The 19730-nt window shown below is 42.7% G+C and overlaps 1 long non-coding RNA gene across 1 annotated transcript; it reads right to left on the bottom strand.

The window, feature by feature from the left end:
• Positions 1-539: 539 nt before the first annotated feature.
• On the bottom strand, positions 540-18800 carry LOC117501002. Its single transcript, XR_004557910.1, has 3 exons — positions 18788-18800; positions 3617-3623; positions 540-626 (listed from the first exon to the last, which is right to left on the bottom strand). It is a non-coding gene; the product is annotated as an uncharacterized LOC117501002 (long non-coding RNA).
• Positions 18801-19730: the final 930 nt, after the last annotated feature.

Consider the following 19730-nt stretch of genomic DNA (forward strand, 5'->3'; position numbering starts at 1 on the left):
GATTTTGACCCCCTTTTTACATCTTATATTTACCTGCAGAATGGGACAGAGTCTCTGACTTCTTAAAAGTGAATCTGAGTGATTGTCAGAGATGTGTTCTGGGTCTTCCTCTGTTCACTGCTTCCACAGACTGGCTGTAAGGCCAAGTCCAGCAATTTGGGTGCTTTTGGCAGTGGGGAAAGTTTCCATTGATTTTGACTTGCTGTGATCTTTGTTGAATCATTGGCTGTCCAACACCTGCACACGCATGCAAGTTTTCACATTTGCATGCTCAGAATGCACACAAAGGTGAAGTTTTCTACATCAGTGTGTTGCTGTTCTGGTTGCTGAACAGTCTGAAAGTCTCCATGTTTGTGAACACTTCTAGGTTCCTGAAAATGGTAAATGGACTGCATTTATATAGCGCTTTTCCATCTGAATCAGACGCTCAAAGCGCTTTACAAATAATGCCTCACATTCACCCCGATGTCAGGGTGCTGCCATACAAGGCACTCACTACACACTGGGAGCAATAGGGGATTAAAGAATTAAATAAAAAACAAAGCGCTTAGTCTGCGAGTCATAACCACAAGATGAGGAGCAAAAAGCAGAAGAATGAGTGATGGACATCATCCTGCTGGGAGAAGCTTTTTCAGTAATTTTTAGTCAGCGAGGCTGACCAGAGAGTCCAGGCGGACTGCAGAGACCATCTGGGTAAATGTCCTGAGAGTCCAGCTTACCTGTCATCTCTGAAAACTCACACCTGCTGCTATGCTTCTAAATAATAGAATATAAACTTTATTGTCATTGCACATATATACAATGAAATTTGTATGTAACCCATCCTAATGACAGTTAGCCACAATCCAACCACTAGGAGCAGTGGGCAGCCACAGTCCGGTGACCGGGGACCAACACCAGATGTAGAGATGCTGCCTTGGTCAGGGCAGAGAAAGGAGCAGACCCTAAATAAGCATATTTTTTTTTTATTGTTTGAGGAAACTGGAGGAAACCCACACAGACATGGGGAGAACATGCAAACTCCACACAGAAAGGCCAGGAATCAATCCCACAACCTTCTTGCTGTGAGGCACCAGTGCTAACCACTAAGTCACCATGCGGCCCCCAAAGAAAATCAGAGGCTCTTTAAAGAGCCATTACTTTATTATTTGAAAAAAGCTGTTTCCTTTTATATTTGAACATTAAATGAGTAAATCATGAAACACGTCCATATTTTAGTAATTAGTCTGTCCTGATTACAACCACATGGGGTGTGCAGCCAGTACATTCTGAGTGCCGGTCCCAAGCCCGGATAAATGAGGAGGGTTGCGTCAGGAAGGGCATCTGGCGTAAAACAAGCCAACCCAACTATGCAGACTAAGAATCAAATTTCCATACCGGATCAGTTGAGGCCCGGGTTAACAACGTCCACCACCGGTGCTGTTGCCCAACAGGGTGCCGGTGGAAATTGGGCTACTGCTGGGCGAAGAGGACGAAGAAGAGAAGGAGAACATTTCCACAAACAGCAGGAGAAGAAGAAAACTAGAAGGGTGGAAATGAGAGTGGGGCCTTTGAATGTTGGTAGCATGACTGGTAAAGGGAGAGAGCTGGCTGGTATGATGGAGAGCAGAAAGGTAGACATATTGTGTGTGCAAGAGACCAAGTAGAAGGGAAGTAAGAGCAGGAGCATCGGTGGTGGGTTCAAGTTGTTGTACCATGGTGAGGACAGGAAGAGAAATGGTGTTGGGGTCATTTTAAAGGAAGAGTATGTTAAAAGTGTGTTGGAGGTTAAGCGAGTGTCTGACAGGGTGATGAGTGTGAAGATGGAAATTGAAGGGGTAATGATGAATATCATCAGTGTATATGCCCCACAGGTAGGTTGTGAGATGAAGGAGATATGCACTGATGATATTCATCATCAGTGCATATGTCCCACAGGTAGGTTGTGAGATGAAGGAGAAAGAAGACTTCTGGAGTGTGTTAGATGAGGTGGTGGGGAGTGTGCCCAAGCATGAAAGAGTGGTGATAGGAGCGGACTTCAGTAGGCATGTTGATGAAAGGAACAGAGGTGATGAGGAAGTAATGGGTAGATATGGTATCAAGGATAGGAATGGGGAAGGACAGTTGCTAGTTGATTTTGAAAAAAAGGATGGGAATAACCTCTACTTTAAGAAAAGGGAGGAGCACAGGGTAACATATGAGAGTGGAGGAAGGTGCACACAGGTGGACTACATTCTTTATAGGAGATGCAAGCTAAAAGAAATCAGAGACTGTAAGGTGGTGGCAGGAGAGAGTGTCGTTAGACAGCACAGGATGGTGGTTTGTAGGATGACTTTAGAGGTAAAGAAGAAGAAGAGAGTGAGAGTTCAACAAAGGATCAGATGTTGGAAGCTGAAGGAGGAGGACTCGTGTGAAATTTAGCGAGCAGGTGAGAGAAGCACTGGTGGAGGGGAAGCAGTTTTAGACAACTGGAAAAGTATTGCAGATGTGGTGAGGGAGACAGCTAGGACAGTACTGGGTGTGACATCTGGACAGTGGAAGGAAGACAAGGAGACTGGACAAGGAGGTCCAGGAAAGCATAAGGAGAACGAGGTTGGCAAAAAGGTTTTGGGATAGTCGGAGAGATGAAGAAAGTAGATAGGAGTACAAGGAGATGTGGCGTAAGGTGAAAAGAGAAGTGGCAAAAGCAAAGGAAAAGGCATATTGAGAGCTGTACAAGAAGTTGAATAGCAAGGAAGGAGAAAAGGACTTGTACCGATTGGCCAGACAAAGGGACAGAGCTGGAAAGGATGTGCAGCAGGTTAGGGTGGTAAAAGATGCACATGGTAATGTGCTGACAAGTGAGGAGTGTGTGCGAGGTGGAGGGAATATTTTGAAGAGCTGATGAATGAAGAAAATGAGCAAGAGAAAGGCTGGATGATGTGGTGAGAGTAAGTCAGGAAGTACAAGAGATTAGTAAGGAAGAAGTGAGGGCTGCTATGAAGAGGATGAAGAGTGGAAAGGAAGTTGGTCCAGATGACATTCCAGTGGAGGCATGGGAATGTCTAGGAGAGATGGCAGTGGAGTTTCTAACCAGACTGTTTAATAAAATCTTGGAAAGTGAAAGGATGCCTGAGGAGTGGAGACAAAGTGTGCTGGTTCCTATTTTCAAGAACAAGGGTGATGTGCAGAGCTGCAGTAACTACAGAGGCATAAAGTTGATCAGCTACAACATGAAGTTATGGGAAAGAGCAGTAGAAGCTAGGCTTAGAAAACAGGTGAAGATCTGTGAGTAGCAATATGGTTTCATGCCGAGAAAGAGCACTACAGATGCAATTTTTGATCTGAGAATACTGTTGGAGACTGGTGGTTGGCTCTCACTGCGGTATTGTATCACTTCCTGTTCCGGAGCACAGCGGTGTTTTGCTGTATCTGTTAGCTGTTTAATCTGCGCAGTTAGATTGATCTAGTTAACTAGATAATGATTTGTTTCACAGTGTAATCTTCACGTGGCTTAACTAAAGCACTCCCTCCGCTGAATCACCTCTAAATTATTTACACATTATTCACTTTGTGTGTTTTTAGGAATTCGTTAGCTTAGCACAGCTACTAGCTCTTAGCTGATTTAGCATGGCGGCTTCTCCTGTCTCTCCTGCACTTTTCTGCTCTGGGTGTGAAATGTTTAGTTATTCCTCGGCCTCCTTTAGCAGTAATGGTACTTGTAATAAGTGTAGCTTATTCGTAGCTTTGGAGGTCAGGCTGGGTGAATTGGAGACTCGGCTCCGCACCGTGGAAAATTCTACAGCTAGCCAGGCCCCTGTAGTTGGTGCGGACCAAGGTAGCTTAGCCGCCATTAGTTCCCTTCCAGCAGATCCCGAGCAGCCGGGAAAGCAGGCCGACTGCGTGACTGTGAGGAGGAAGTGTAGCCCTAAACAGAAGCCCCGTGTACACCGCCAAACCGTTCACATTTCAAACCGTTTTTCCCCACTCGGCGACACACCCGCCGAGGATCAAACTCTAGTTATGGCGACTCTGTTTTGAGAAATGTGAAGTTAGCGACACCAGCAACCATAGTCAATTGTCTTCCAGGGGCCAGAGCAGGCGACATTGAAGGAAATTTGAAACTGCTGGCTAAGGCTAAGCGTAAATTTGGTAAGATTGTAATTCACGTCGGCAGTAATGACACCCGGTTACGCCAATCGGAGGTCACTAAAATTAACATTGAATCGGTGTGTAACTTTGCAAAAACAATGTCGGACTCTGTAGTTTTCTTTGGGCCCCTCCCCAATCGGACCAGGAGTGACATGTTTAGCCGCATGTTCTCCTTGAATTGCTGGCTGTCTGAGTGGTGTCCAAAAAATGAGTTGGGCTTCATAGATAATTGGCAAAGCTTCTGGGGAAAACCTGGTCTTGTTCGGAGAGACGGCATCCATCCCACTTTGGATGGAGCAGCTCTCATTTCTAGAAATCGGGCCAATTTTCTTAAATCCTCCAAACCATGACTATCCAGGGTTGGGACCAGGAAGCAGAGTTGTAGTCTTACACACCTCTCTGCAGCTTCTCTCCCCCTGCCATCCCCTCATTACCCCATCCCCGTAGAGACGGTGCCTGCTCCCAGACCACCAATAACCAGCAAAAATCTATTTAAGCATAAAAATTCAAAAAGAAAAAATAATATAGCACCTTCAACTGCACTGTTGACCATAAAATTTTATTACAGAGATTAGAGCATGCCATAGGTATTAAAGGCACTGCGCTGCAGTGGTTTGAATCATATTTATCTAATAGATTACAATTTGTTCATGTAAATGGGGAATCTTCTTCACAGAGTAAGGTTAATTATGGAGTTCCATAAGGTTCTGTGCTAGGACCAATTTTATTCACTTTATACATGTTTCCCTTAGGCAGTATTAATAGACGGCATTGCTTAAATTTTCATTGTTACGCAGATGATACCCAGCTTTATCTATCCATGAAGCCATTCAGATCAGGGAGACAGACACCCTCTCTACTTTTAAGATTAGGCTTAAAACTTTCCTTTTTGCTAAAGCTTATAGTTAGGGCTGGATCAGGTGACCCTAAACCTCCAGCAGAACCAGGCTCAGGGAGGGGCAGTCTTCTGCTGGGACTGGTTGGGGCTGAGGGAGAGAACCAGGAAAAAGACATGCTGTGGAGGGGAGCAAAGATTGATCACTAATGATTAAATGCCGAGTGGTGCATACAGAGCAAAAAAAGAAAGAAACAGTGCATCATGGGAACCCCCCAGCAGTCTACGTCTATAGCAGCATAACTAAGGGATGGTTCAGGGTCACCTGATCCAGCCCTAACTATAAGCTTTAGCAAAAAGGAAAGTTTTAAGCCTAATCTTAAAAGTAGAGAGGGTGTCTGTCTCCCTGATCTGAATTGGGAGCTGGTTCCACAGGAGAGGAGCCTGAAAGCTGAAGGCTCTGCCTCCCATTCTACTCTTACAAACCCTAGGAACTACAAGTAAGCCTGCAGTCTGAGAGCGAAGCGCTCTATTGGGATGATATGGTACTACGAGGTCCCTAAGATAAGATGGGACCTGATTATTCAAAACCTTATAAGTAAGAAGAAGAATTTTAAATTCTATTCTAGAATTAACAGGAAGCCAATGAAGAGAGGCCAATATGGGTGAGATATGCTCTCTCCTTCTAGTCCCCGTCAGTACTCTAGCTGCAGCATTTTGAATTAACTGAAGGCTTTTAAGGGAACTTTTAGGACAACCTGATAATAATGAATTACAATAGTCCAGCCTAGAGGAAATAAATGCATGAATTAGTTTTTCAGCATCACTCTGAGACAAGACCTTTCTGATTTTAGAGATATTACGTAAATGCAAAAAAGCAGTCCTACATATTTGTTTAATATGCGCTTTGAATGACATATCCTGATCAAAAATGACTCCAAGATTTCTCACAGTATTACTAGAGGTCAGGGTAATGCCATCCAGAGTAAGGATCTGGTTAGACACCATGTTTCTAAGATTTGTGGGGCCAAGTACAATAACTTCAGTTTTATCTGAGTTTAATAGCAGGAAATTAGAGGTCATCCATGTCTTTATGTCTGTAAGACAATCCTGCAGTTTAGCTAATTGGTGTGTGTCCTCTGGCTTCATGGATAGATAAAGCTGGGTATCATCTGCGTAACAATGAAAATTTAAGCAATACCGTCTAATAATACTGCCTAAGGGAAGCATGTATAAAGTGAATAAAATTGGTCCTAGCACAGAACCTTGTGGAACTCCATAATTAACTTTAGTCTGTGAAGAAGATTCCCCATTTACATGAACAAATTGTAATCTATTAGACAAATATGATTCAAACCACCGCAGCGCAGTGCCTTTAATACCTATGGCATGCTCTAATCTCTGTAATAAAATTTTATGGTCAACAGTATCAAAAGCAGCACTGAGGTCTAAATTTTCATTGTTACGCAGATGATACCCAGCTTTATCTATCCATGAAGCCAGAGGACACACACCAATTATTGTATTATTGTACTTGGTCCCACAAATCTTAGAAACATCCTTACTCTGGATGGCATTACCCTGACCTCTAGTAATACTGTGAGAAATCTTGGAGTCATTTTTGATCAGGATACGTCATTCAATGCGCATATTAAACAAATATGTAGGACTGCTTTTTTTGCATTTACGCAATATCTCTAAAATTAGAAAGGTCTTGTCTCAGAGTGATGCTGAAAAACTAATTCACGCATTTATTTCCTCTAGGCTGGACTATTGTAATTCATTATTATCAGGTTGTCCTAAAAGTTCCCTGAAAAGCCTTCAGTTAATTCAAAATGCTGCAGCTAGAGTACTGACAGGGACTAGAAGGAGAGAGCATATCTCACCCATATTGGCCTCTCTTCATTGGCTTCCTGTTAATTCTAGAATAGAATTTAAAATTCTTCTTCTTACTTATAAGGTTTTGAATAATCAGGTCCCATCTTATCTTAGGGACCTCATAGTACCATATCACCCCAATAGAGCGCTTCGCTCTCAGACTGCAGGCTTACTTGTAGTTCCTAGGATTTGTAAGAGTAGAATGGGAGGCAGAGCCTTCAGCTTTCAGGCTCCTCTCCTGTGGAACCAGCTCCCAATTCGGATTAGGGAGACAGACACCCTCTCTACTTTTAAGATTAGGCTTAAAACTTTCCTTTTTGCTAAAGCTTATAGTTAGGGCTGGATCAGGTGACCCTGAACCATCCCTTAGTTATGCTGCTATAGACTTAGACTGCTGGGGGGTTCCCATGATGCACTGAGTGTTTCTTTCTCTTTTTGCTCTGTATGCACCACTCTGCATTTAATCATTAGTGATTGATCTCTGTTCCCCTCCACAGCATGTCTTTTTCCTGGTTCTCTCCCTCAGCCCCAACCAGTCCTAGCAGAAGACTGCCCCTCCCTGAGCCTGGTTCTGCTGTAGGTTTCTTCCTGTTAAAAGGGAGTTTTTCCTTCCCACTGTTGCCAAGTGCTTGCTCACAGGGGGTCGTTTTGACCGTTGGGGTTTTTCCGTAATTATTGTATGGCTTTTTCCTTACAATATAAGGCGCCTTGCGGCAACTGTTTGTTGTGATTTGGCGCTATATACGCGTAAATAAAATTGATTTGATTTGATTTGATTTACATTGTGTGTTTGTGGACTTAGAAAAAGCTTATGATAGGGTGCCAAGAGAAGAGCTGTGGTTTTGGATGAGGAATTCTGGAGTGGCAGAGAATTATGTTAGGGTAGTACAGGACATGTACAAGAATAGTGTGACAGCTTTGAGATTCGCAGTTGGAATGACAGACTCATTCAAGGTGGAGGTGGGATTACACCATTGATCTTCTCTGAGTCCTTTCTTGTTCGCAGATGGACAGGTTGACGGATGAGCTCAGACAGGAGTCCCCATGGACTATGATGTTTACAGATGACATTGTGAACTGTAGTGAGAGCAGAGAGCAAGTTGAGTCTAGTCTGGAGAGGTGGAGATATGCTTTGGAGAGAAGGGAAATGAAAGTCATTAGAAGCAAGACTGAGTACATGTTTGTGAATGGGAGGGAGCCCAGTGGAATAGTGCAGTTACAAGGAGTAGAAGTGGTGAAAGTAGATGAGTTTTAATATTTGAGGTCAACTGTTCAAAGTAATGGAGAGTGTGGTAGAGAGGTGAAGAAGAGAGTACAGGCAGGGTGGAGTGGGTGGAGAAAGGTGGCAGGAGTGATTTGTGACCGAAGAGTATCAGCAAGAGTGAAGGGAAAAGTTTACCAAACAGTAGTGAGACCAGCTATGTTGTACGGCTTAGAGACGGTGGCACTAACAAAAAGACAGGAGGCAGAGCTGGAGGTGGCAGAGCTGAAGATTTTGAGATTGTGTTTGGGAGTGACGAGAATGGACAATGATTAGGAATAAACATATCAGAGGGACAGCTCAGGTGGGACGGTTTGGAGACAAAGTCAGAGAGGCGAGACTGAGATGGTTTGGACATGTGCAGAGGAGGGACCCAGGGTATACAGGGAAAAGGATGCTGAGGATGGAGCCACCAGGGAGGAGGAGAAGAGGGAGGACAAAGAGGAGGTTTATGGATGTGCTGAGAGAGGACATGCAGGTGGTTGGTGTGACAGAGGAAGATACAGAGGACAGGGTGAGATGGAAACGATTGATCTGCTGTGGCGACCCCTAACGGGAACAGCCGAAAGATGACAAAGAAGTCTGTCCTGATTACTGTTGTGAAAGTGTCGTGACACGGACCCACAACAGGGTGCATTAATGAACGGACAATGGATAAGCCAAAAGTAACTAATGTTGTGAATCGCACAACGACGTACAGACAATAACAATATGGTGGACTGTCAATTATACACAAAGTGACGTGTGGGCAGGCTCGACGATAGAAGACGCCTGGCGAGAGAAGAGCCAGATCCCACACAGCTTCCACCACCAACGGAGCTGAAGAACACCGGAGCCGCCAAGCCCTGCGCCCCAGGTGGCCGCTGTCTTCAGCAGTCAGACCCGGTACTGCTGGCAGAGAACAGAGACAGTCCTGATGAGTGTGAGTTCGCACACTCAGTAATCCCACAGTCTGTATACAGTTAGGAGGGAAAACCTCCACCTCCAATTATACACTTGTGCAGCTCCTGTCTAACCACTTATCTGGTTGGGGTGTGAAGCGAAGCCGTCGCTGATCACACCAAACACCAATCCCACAGATAAGGCAACACCAACAGGAAAATGGCTGCAAAGAAGTTCAGACTATTAGTCAGTGTTAAGTACAGCAGAGAATATTACCTGAATGGTAGCTGATTTCTCGGCGAGGAGGTGGAGTTGCAGTCCGGCCTTTACGGTGATGGTGATGAGATGAATGAGTGACAGCTGGTGCTGAGGATGAGTGACAGCTGTCACTCCCAGTGGCTCCGGCGCCCTCTCATGCTTGAAGCCCGCACTCCAAGCAGGGCGCCATCTGGTGGTGGTGGGCCAGCAGTTCCTCCTCTTCAGCGGCCCACACAACAATTACAACATTACAAACAGTGACATAGTCAATGATGACATAATTAAATGTTGAAATGACTAAATTAAAAAAATGATTTAATCTTGAGGTTTATGTCATATGATTACATACTGACAAATAACCATTAAGAGTAAATTATATTGAACTAAAAAATATACATTCAAATTTAACAGACACACTGCACTCATTGTTACATCATTTCCTATTGAGTTTATAATAAATATTTATATTTTTTACAGTGTCTTTTGTCCTGTTTGAAATGCAGACATGAATGAATGAATCTCCTTGAGTTAAAATGTACACTTTACTTTTCATGCAATTTTATTTGCCTAAAAATTAATGTTCAAGGTTCATTATCATATTAATCAAGAAATCATTTCATCTGAAACAACAGGTTATGTTATTAATTTACAGATGAGCATCAATGATATATAAAGAATCTTTTAACTTCAAAATGAATTACAACATTTCTGATTTTAGAAACTTTTCAAACTTCAAAATGTCAAAAAACCAGAAATATATCTTGAAGTAAAAACAACAACAACAACAACAAAACTCATTTGTAATGATGTTCTTTGGAAAACTGCTGTGTATAAATTAGCAGGAATTCTGATTCTCCTCTAACACATTTGTGCACACTGTTGTCTTCTGTGTTTTTGGCTAATGCCTTGTTTCTTCTGGATGCGTGAAGCTCTGTCATAGTGCACAGTGGTGAAAGTTGGTTTGGGTTTAACTTTGACCGAGGTAGCCTGACGACATCCAGTGGTGTGCGCTCCCAGCGGCGCACCACGCAAACTCAGTTTTTGCATGTCGCGCCGTGATGCTTTCACCATTTGCGCAAAACTTCTCATTGAAAATAATGACTTTTTGAGTGATATGGGCTGTGTTCGCGCTCTTGGTGTGAAAAGGCCCTGTATATCCTCAACATGACTGATGTTTGCCTTTTCTCAAAACAATGTTGGATTTTCATCCACACTGGATAAAATACACTGAAAAGGTGACACGGTTTTGATGGTCAAACAGCACTACTAAGTAGTACATAAATGCATAAATGCTATAGCTATTTTTCCATCTGCTGTAGCAGCTCAAAGGGCTTTACAATGATGCTGCACTTTCACCTGTTCAAATCCATGGTGTGTTGCCATGTGAGTTGCACAACTGCACACTTGGAGATTAAGGACCTTGCCTTAGGGACCTCAGTGAGTTTCCCGTCTGAGGAATAGGTGCACGGCCACTTTAACCTCAAGACCATCATCTCCCTGATACTGTTTCATTGCATTCGCTCATGTTAGCTTCATGGAGTAGAAGAAATACGGTAGTCGCTTTTAGCTAAATCTGGCATATTTACACTATGTCATGAAAATGTACCAAGTTTTCATTAATGTGTATTGTCCTCATCAAATAAACAATAAAAAGAAAGAAAGAAAATACCTTCAACAGACTAATAGTGCAAATAAATCAAAATGGCAATAGAAAGACAAAACTAGTGGACAGAACTAATAAACAGGCCATGAGAGATCCTGCTCGGATGAAGTCCAGATACAATTTCAAAAATACACAATGGATCTGCTGGACATGTAAGACAGCACAGGTCGACTAATATGAATTACCATTACAGTGGTTTTACTTGATTTGCTGAAGTGAGTTAATGGGGAAACTGACATTTTAAATCAATGTTTTACAAGATGTATTTTCTTTTTAAGTTACTTTGTTCAAAGCTCCCATGAAGTGCAGTGTAAAATTTGAATCATGCACACACACTTCCTCCTTCATATCATCTGCAAGATCTCCCAAAACAAAATATTTGCCATGATATCCTGCCCAAAGTAAATACCTCACCAGCAATAACAACAACTGCAGTTTTGCAATATACTACAGAAATAAAAGGTTTCAACACAAAGTCAATTTTTGAAAAATCAAAAGGGATAGAAACTGTTCTTCTGTTGTCATTTATGTGGCAATTTCCCTTTTAAGTTGAAAATGAAGTTTGGAAGTTTATAGCAAGTTATTTTGTTTAATTAAATAAAAATGCATGTTTTTTGTGTTGAAATATTAATGTTTGTCTCATTTAAATTTGTTTTTTTCTGTTCACGCTGGTGAAGAGCGAACCTTAAACCTTAAGCTGCATTTTTACATTTGCACAGTTATGGATTTGTGATGATACAGGGACATGAAGAGTGTGCTTTAATCAGAACTTAAATTCACCATTTTCATCCTTGCAAAGATGTAATAAATTCACTGGAGAGATTTCAAATCTGTGGGACTGAATCAGCACCACGACAAAATAAAGAGACCCAGCAAGAAAAGAGCTGAATTACGAGCACGCTCACATTTTGTACAGTACCTCCTGAATATTCCTGAGCCTCAGTGCATCTGATCCACGACGCGTTCACACACACACACACACACACACACACACACACACACACACACACACACACACACACACACACACACACACACACACACACACACACACACACACACACACACACACACACACACACACACAGCTGGAGTTTATAGCCAATGGGCTACAACAGTCTCACACAAACCATTAGTGTCCAGGGCTTGTGGATAATATGAGATAATATGTGAGGGGTGTTTAACCCTTTGGCTCATAAATATCTGTTCTTATCCCAACCTGTGGGTGAATTGGAAGCGGTATCCATCATGCTGCTGATCTCAGTTCTGCAGGGAATGCAGGCTGCAGAAACACTGCCTCCTGGCCTCAAGTTGTGCATATTTGTCTCGCTGTGTGACTGACTTCATGTGCTTTGTCTTTCGGTGGGAACGCACCCGTTGGAACACTGTAGAGCACAAATAGTAGTTATTCTGGATTCTAAGGACAAATTTATTTTGTCGGTGCATTTTGATTGCCTGGAGATTTAACTTCAAATACACTCAACAAAAATATAAACGCAACACTTTTGGTTTTGCTCCCATTTTGTATGAGATTAACTCAAAGATCTAAAACTTTTTCCACATACACAATATCACCATTTCCCTCAAATATTGATCACAAACCAGTCTAAATCTGTGATAGTGAGCACTTCTCCTTTGCTGAGATAATCCATCCCACCTCACAGGTGTGCCATATCAACATACTGATTAGACACCATGATTATGAGAAAGGGGTGCATTAGACTGCCCACAATAAAAGGCCACGCTGAAAGGTGCAGTTTTTTCACACAGCACAATGCCACAGATGTCACAACATTTGAGGGAGCGTGCAATTGGCATGCTGACAGCAGGAATGTCAACCAGAGCTGTTGCTCGTGTATTGAATGTTCATTTCTCTACCATAAGCCGTCTCCAAAGGCGTTTCAGAGAATTTGGCAGTACATCCAACCAGCCTCACAACCGCAGACCACGTGTAACCACACCAGCCCAGGACCTCCACATCCTGCATGTTCACCTCCAAGATCGTCTGAGACCAGCCACTCGGACAGCTGCTGAAACAATCGGTTTGCATAACCAAAGAATTTCTGCACAAGCTGTCAGAAACCATCTCAGGGAAGCTCATCTGCATGCTCGTCGTCCTTATCGGGGTCTTGACCTGACTCCAGTTCGTCGTCGTAACCGACTTGAGTGGGCAAATGCTCACATTCGCTGGCGTTTGGCACGTTGGAGAGGTGTTCTCTTCACGGATGAATCCCGGTTCACACTGTTCAGGGCAGATGGCAGACAGCGTGTGTGGCGTCGTGTGGGTGAGCGGTTTTCTGATGTCAATGTTGTGGATCGAGTGGCCCATGGTGGCGGTGGGGTTATGGTATGGGCAGGCGTCTGTTATGGACGAAGAACACAGGTGCATTTTATTGATGGCATTTTGAATGCACAGAGATACCGTGACGAGATCCTGAGGCCCATTGTTGTGCCATACATCCAAGAACATCACCTCATGTTGCAGCAGGATAATGCACAGCCCCATGTTGCAAGGATCTGTACACAATTCTTGGAAGCTGAAAATGTCCCAGTTCTTGCATGGCCGGCATACTCACCGGACATGTCACCCATTGAGCATGTTTGGGATGCTCTGGACCGGCGTATACGACAGTGTGTACCATTTCCTGCCAATATCCAGCAACTTTGCACAGCCATTGAAGAGGAGTGGACCAACATTCCACAGGCCACAATTGACAACCTGATCAACTCTATGCGAAGGAGATGTGTTGCACTGCATGAGGCAAATGGTGGTCACACCAGATACTGACTGGTATCTCCCCCAATAAAACAAAACTGCACCTTTCAGAGTGGCCTTTTATTGTGGGCAGTCTAAGGCACACCTGTGCACTAATCATGGTGTCTAATCAGCATCTTGATATGGCACACCTGTGAGGTGGGATGGATTATCTCAGTAAAGGAGAAGTGCTCACTGTCACAGATTTAGACTAGTTTGTGAACAATATTTGAGGGAAATGGTGATATTGTGTATGTGGAAAAAGTTTTAGATCTTTGAGTTCATCTCATACAAAATGGGAGCAAAACCAAAAGTGTTACGTTTATATTTTTGTTGAGTGTATCTTAGGCAGACCCCTGGAGATCTGTGTTGGTGGCATCCCCTCAACTAAAACACCACAAGTGATCAAACCAAGCATCAGAATGGGGAAGAAAGTGGATTTCAATTACTTTGAAGGTGACATGGTTGTTGGTGCCAGATGGGCTGGTCTGAATATTTCATCAGCTGCTGATCTACTGGGATTTTCATGTACAGCCATTTCTAGGGTTTACAGAGAATGATCTGAAAAAGAGACGATATCCAGTGAGTGGCAGCTGTGTGGACAAAATTGCCTTGTTGCAGTCAAAGGAGAATGAACAGACTGGTCGATGCCATCATGTCAATATGGACCAACATCTCTTAGGAATGTTTCTGACACCTTGTTAAATCTATGACACAAAGAATTAAGGCATTTCTGAAGGCAAAATGGGATCCAACCCTGTACTAGCAAGGTGTACCTAAGAAAGCAGCTGGTGAGTGTCTATATAAAGTCGAGACCCCTCCAAAAAATGTGATGTTTCGATTTATATGAAGGTTAGGCTCTTCCCTCTTTATATTCAAGTGTGGTCTTTCAGTTTGAGAGCATGATTTCTTAAATTCACTTATTCTCCAAGAGACAGCAAGTCCTTCTCTTTCAGATCTTTTTCTTCCAGTTATACAGCAGTAGTCATTCATCTTATTGCCACCTTCTGCTTTGGAGTGTGAACCACAGTACTGTATACAGGTCAGAGCAGCTTGTCACATGTGTAAAAGGTGCCATCTTGTGGCCATAGATGATAATGCAGTATTTTTTCAAATATTAGTCCCTTGAGATATAAGCCACAGAATCAACCAAACAGGTCGAACTATAATTTATAGTCTAGAATATATGGTGGCAGTTTTTGTCGGCTTTCTTTGGACATGTTAAGTTCAGTTTTATGCCTGTCATATTGTTTCAAATTTAAAAAGTGCATCAACAGGAGAATTCAGTAGCTGGCTGAGGGAAAGTTGAATATTCAAAGAAGTCCAAATGAACAGAGAGTTATTTACTGCATGGGGGTATCCATGGAGACTCAGCTGGTAGAGTCAGGAGGAGGAAAATGTTCATTGACAGATTAGTGCATTAAAACAAGGATGCAGTCATAACAGCAATTCATCTGATTGTGGAACAGTTCATATCAAGGTAGATTTACAATGATTGGTTATGACCCTTAAACACAGATTCACACAGGTTACTCCAGCAAATCAATTCATTTGGAACTAATTCCAATACAGCTACAGATCAATTTAAAGTCTATGTAAAAATTTAGAAAAAAAATTCAAGGCTTTGCAAAGAAAGCTGTGGAGAAAAATCAAAGTTAACAGCGAAATATCCTACTATTAGGACATCTCTACCTGGCAGCATTTTGGAGTGAAAAATGTATGATTTGGGTTTCAACTCCATGGAGGAAGGAACAGGGGGGTTAGATGAGATCATTTGGTCAATGATTTGCAGTTTCTTGTTCATAAAATAACATCTCTTGAAAGGGGGTATTTCAAAACCTCACAATATCTACAATGTCCCTGTAATATTATTTTTGTGTGTGATAAAATAAAATAACTTGTAAAATAACTTTGTTGGTTTACAGGGTCTTTGCCATTGCTAGATGGCATTTTGGAATGAAAAATGCATGTTTTTGGGGTTTCGACTTCAGGAGGTATGTACAGGGTAGTTTGATTAGATCATTTGGCCAATGATATGGCTTTTTCTTGTTCATATGAACTGTCCCCATGTTTTAAGGGGGTATTAAACAGGAATGTTTTATTTTGCAAAATAGTACCACCCCCAGCTTGATCCACTTAAATGCAGTCCATCCATGTACATGGTCATCTACCACAACATGAAATGCATGTTGCAGTCTTCAACAGAAGATAGTTTTGAGATGTTAACAAAGATGTACTGTATTAACTCTCCGGAAAAGTGTGGGAAAAAACAACAAAACAAAAAACATGAAAGTAACATTTTGTACATGTGCAAATATATTTGGCAAAAATTGCTTACACTCGTATATAACGCTTTATAACTCCTTTTGCATGGTCATTCAGTTTTTGAGAACTTGAAACAGATTTATCAAAGCATTAATACTGTTTGCATTTCTTCATGATTGATGTAAATGAGGTCCAAAATATATTCAGTGACTTGGTTAATGTCTGTGTTTCCATCTGCTGATCTGTCTAAGAACTGTTTGAAAAAGTCACCTTTATCTTTTATGAAAATGTGAGGACATTGTATAAAAAAAAGTCTAATTTCTAAATGGTTAATGCAAAGTTTTTGCTGAACCTCTTAAAGCTGAAACTCTACAGCACAAGCACATCATAATAGTTTCATTCCATCTCCACTGTGATGGTGTCCAGAGGCAAAATTACAAAAAAGTGGCACTATCCAAATGCGTATAGACCAGACAGTATTTGACATTGTTAAACCACATGCCAAAAATCACCTGGTTAAAGCTGCACACACAAACACCACCGGACTGTTTCACACTTACTGTCATGTTCTTGGTTGTGCTGCAGTTTTTGCCGACACACTGATACAATCTAAAAGCTCTTCTGCATTGGGGTTCAGCGCTTGATGGAGTGACTGTGGTGGAACTGTTCACCCAGCACCAGTCTTATTTTGTCACATCCTGCTTCCACTTTAACTGATTGGGAAGTTGTTTGGAGAAAAATAGGATGAGAACACAAAGTGCTGTTGTCACTTTCATTCATCAAACATGTGCTGACCTGAGCTTCCTCTCTGTCACACGTCTTCATATCACTCCATTTCAAATCACTTCCTTTACTGATCCCGCGTGTCACTGTATTTATTTTGCCAATAAATGTAAATACCTTCAGCTTACACTGCAAGTGCTTTGAGTTAAGGGGAAGCTGGAGAGATGGATGATTACACAGGTGCCACACAAGCCTCCGTGGGCTTTAGAGGGAGCTGTGGCTTTTTATTTTCTTTTACCAAACATTCTGTCATCAGCTGAAGGATTAGAGCTATAAATGATGCTGAAAATTGTCACAACAAACAAACATAACGAAGAAAGACAAATCTGTGCAACTGTTTGGCATTCAACATGCCATGTTTTCTTTCTCCAAGCTGGGTTGTAAAGGAAGCTGATGAAACACTGATTAATTTTTAAATTTGAAAAATTAATCAGAGTTCTGTGATCCAGGTCCTACCTAATTGTGTGGTTCATGGAGAAGGAATGACTGTAAGATAAATATATATTTTTTTTTTTCTGTGACAAGTTGTTGTGAAAGTGTAGGTACACGGACCCACAACAGGGGGCGCAATGAACGGACAATGGAGAAAGGTGAATAACAAGTTTTACTGTTGTGAAACGAGCACAACCGATACAACAATCAATAATTTGGGGTTTAAGCCGAAATCTGCTGGTGTCGTGTGGGCAGGCTCGAAGGTAGGAGACGTCCGTCCTAGTCGAACCGGAACCACCCAGATCTCCTCTGCCACCGAACCCCAGAAGTACTGGAACCGCCAAGTCCCGAATTCCCAGGTGGCCACTGCCTCCGCTTGTCGGATCCGGTACTGCTGGCGGGAGAGAGCAACAAACACACAGGTGTGGATGCGACAGCACCCAGTAAACGGAGAGGGGAGAAGCCGCCTCCACCTCTTGTCACAATAAAGCAGGAAGGTGAGTACTTATCCAAGTAATTAGCTTTCAGTAGTCAGCTGTCCTGAAAAGGTTTAACAAGTTTTATCAGATTATACAGAATATGCTTGCAGAGAAGGTTACCTCAATCTTAAGGCGATATCTCGGCACTGAGGTGGAGACGCCGTCCTGCTGATATACCTCCGTGCTGAGTGGAACAGCTGTGTCCAGTGATGGGTGACAGCTGTCACCCTGGCTGCTCCCGTAAGGCGGCAGCGCCCTCTGGTGCCTGGAGCCCGCACTCCAGGCAGGGCGCCCTCTGGTGGTGGTGGGCCAGCAGTACCTCCTCTTCAGCGGCCCACACAACACAAGTACAGTGATGAAAGTGAGATATTAAAAAAAAGTACTTTTTTAAAGATACTTGTGGGTAGTCAACCTGAGATGCATCAGTTTTTTGAAAATAAGTATTTGAACACCCTGCGGTTTTGCAAGTTCTCCCACTTAGAAATCATGGAGGGGTCTGAAATTTTCATCTTAGGTGCATGTCCACTGTGAGAGACTTAATCTAAAAAAAAAAAAAATCTGGAAATCACAATGTATGATTTTTTAATAATTTATTTGTATGTTACTGCTGCAAATAAGTATTTGAACACCTACCAATCAACAAAAATTCTGGCTCACACAGACCTGTTAATTTTTCCTTAAGAAGCCCTCTTATTCTGCACTCTTTACCTGTATTAATTGCACCTGTTTGAACTTGTTACCTGTATAAAAGACACCTGTTCACACACTCAATCAATCACACTCCAACCTGTCCACCATAGCCAAGACCAAAGAGCTGTCTAAGGACACCAGGGCCAAAACTGTAGACCTGCACAAGGCTGGTATGGACTACAGGACAACAGGCAAGCAGCTTGGTAGAAGACAACAACTGTTATGATTATTTATTAGAAAGTTGAAGAAACACAAGATGACTGTCAATCTCCCTTGGTCTGGGATTCCATGCACGATCTCACTTTGTGGGGTAAGGATGACTCTCAGAAAGCTCAAAACTACACAGGAGGACCTGGTCAATGACCTGAAGAGAGCTGGAACCACAGTCACAAAGATTACATTAGTAACACATGATGCTGTCATGGTTTAAAATCCTGCAGGGCAACAAGGTCCCCCTGCTCAAGCCAGCACATGTCCAGGCCCGTTTGAAGTTCACCAGTGACCATCTGGATGATCCAGAGGAGGCATGGGAGAAGGTCATGTGTTCAGATAGGACCAGAATAGAGCTTTCTGGAATCATCTCCACTTACCATGTTTAGAGGATGAGAACAAGCCCAAGAAAACCATCCCAACCGTGAAGCATGGGGTGGAAACATCATACTCTGGGGGTGCTCTTCTGCAAAGGGGACAGGATGACTGCCCCGTATTGAAGGGAGGATGGATGGGGTCATGTATTGCGAGATTTTGGCAAACAACCTCCTTCCCTCAGTAATAGCATTGAAGATGGTTCATGGCTGGGTCTTCCAGCATGACAATGACCCCAAACACACAGCCAGGGCAACTCCATAAGAAGCATTTCAAGGTCCTGGAGTGGCCTGGCCAGTCTCCAGACCTGAACTCAGTAGAAAATCTTTGGAGGGAGCTGAAACTCCAAACCTGAAAGATGTAGAGAAGATCTGTATAGAGGAGTGGACCAAAATCCCTGCTGCAGTGTGTGAAAACCTGGTGAAAAACTACAGGAAAGGTTTGACCTCTGTAACTGAAAATAAAGGCAACTGTACCAAATATTAACATTGATTTTCACAGGTGTTCAAATACTTATTTGCAGCAGTAACATACAAATAAATTATTTAAAAAAAATCCTGCATTGTGATTTCCAGATTTTTTTTTTTTTTTTTTTTTAGATTATGTCTCTCACAGTGGACATGCACCTAAGATGAAAATTTCAGACCCCTCCATGATTTCTAAGTAGGATAACTTGCAAAACCGCAGGGTGGTCAAATACTTATTTTCCATCCATCCATCCATCCAATTTCTTCCGCTTTATCTGGAGTCGGGTCGCGGGGGCAGCAGCTCAAGCAAAGCCGCTCAGACCTCCCGATCCACACACACCTCCCCCAGCTCCTCCGGGGGAACCCCAAGGTGTTCCCAAGCCAGCC

This window comes from Thalassophryne amazonica, chromosome 19, assembly GCF_902500255.1.
Source record: "Thalassophryne amazonica chromosome 19, fThaAma1.1, whole genome shotgun sequence".
NCBI classification, from domain to species: Eukaryota; Metazoa; Chordata; class Actinopteri; order Batrachoidiformes; family Batrachoididae; genus Thalassophryne; species Thalassophryne amazonica.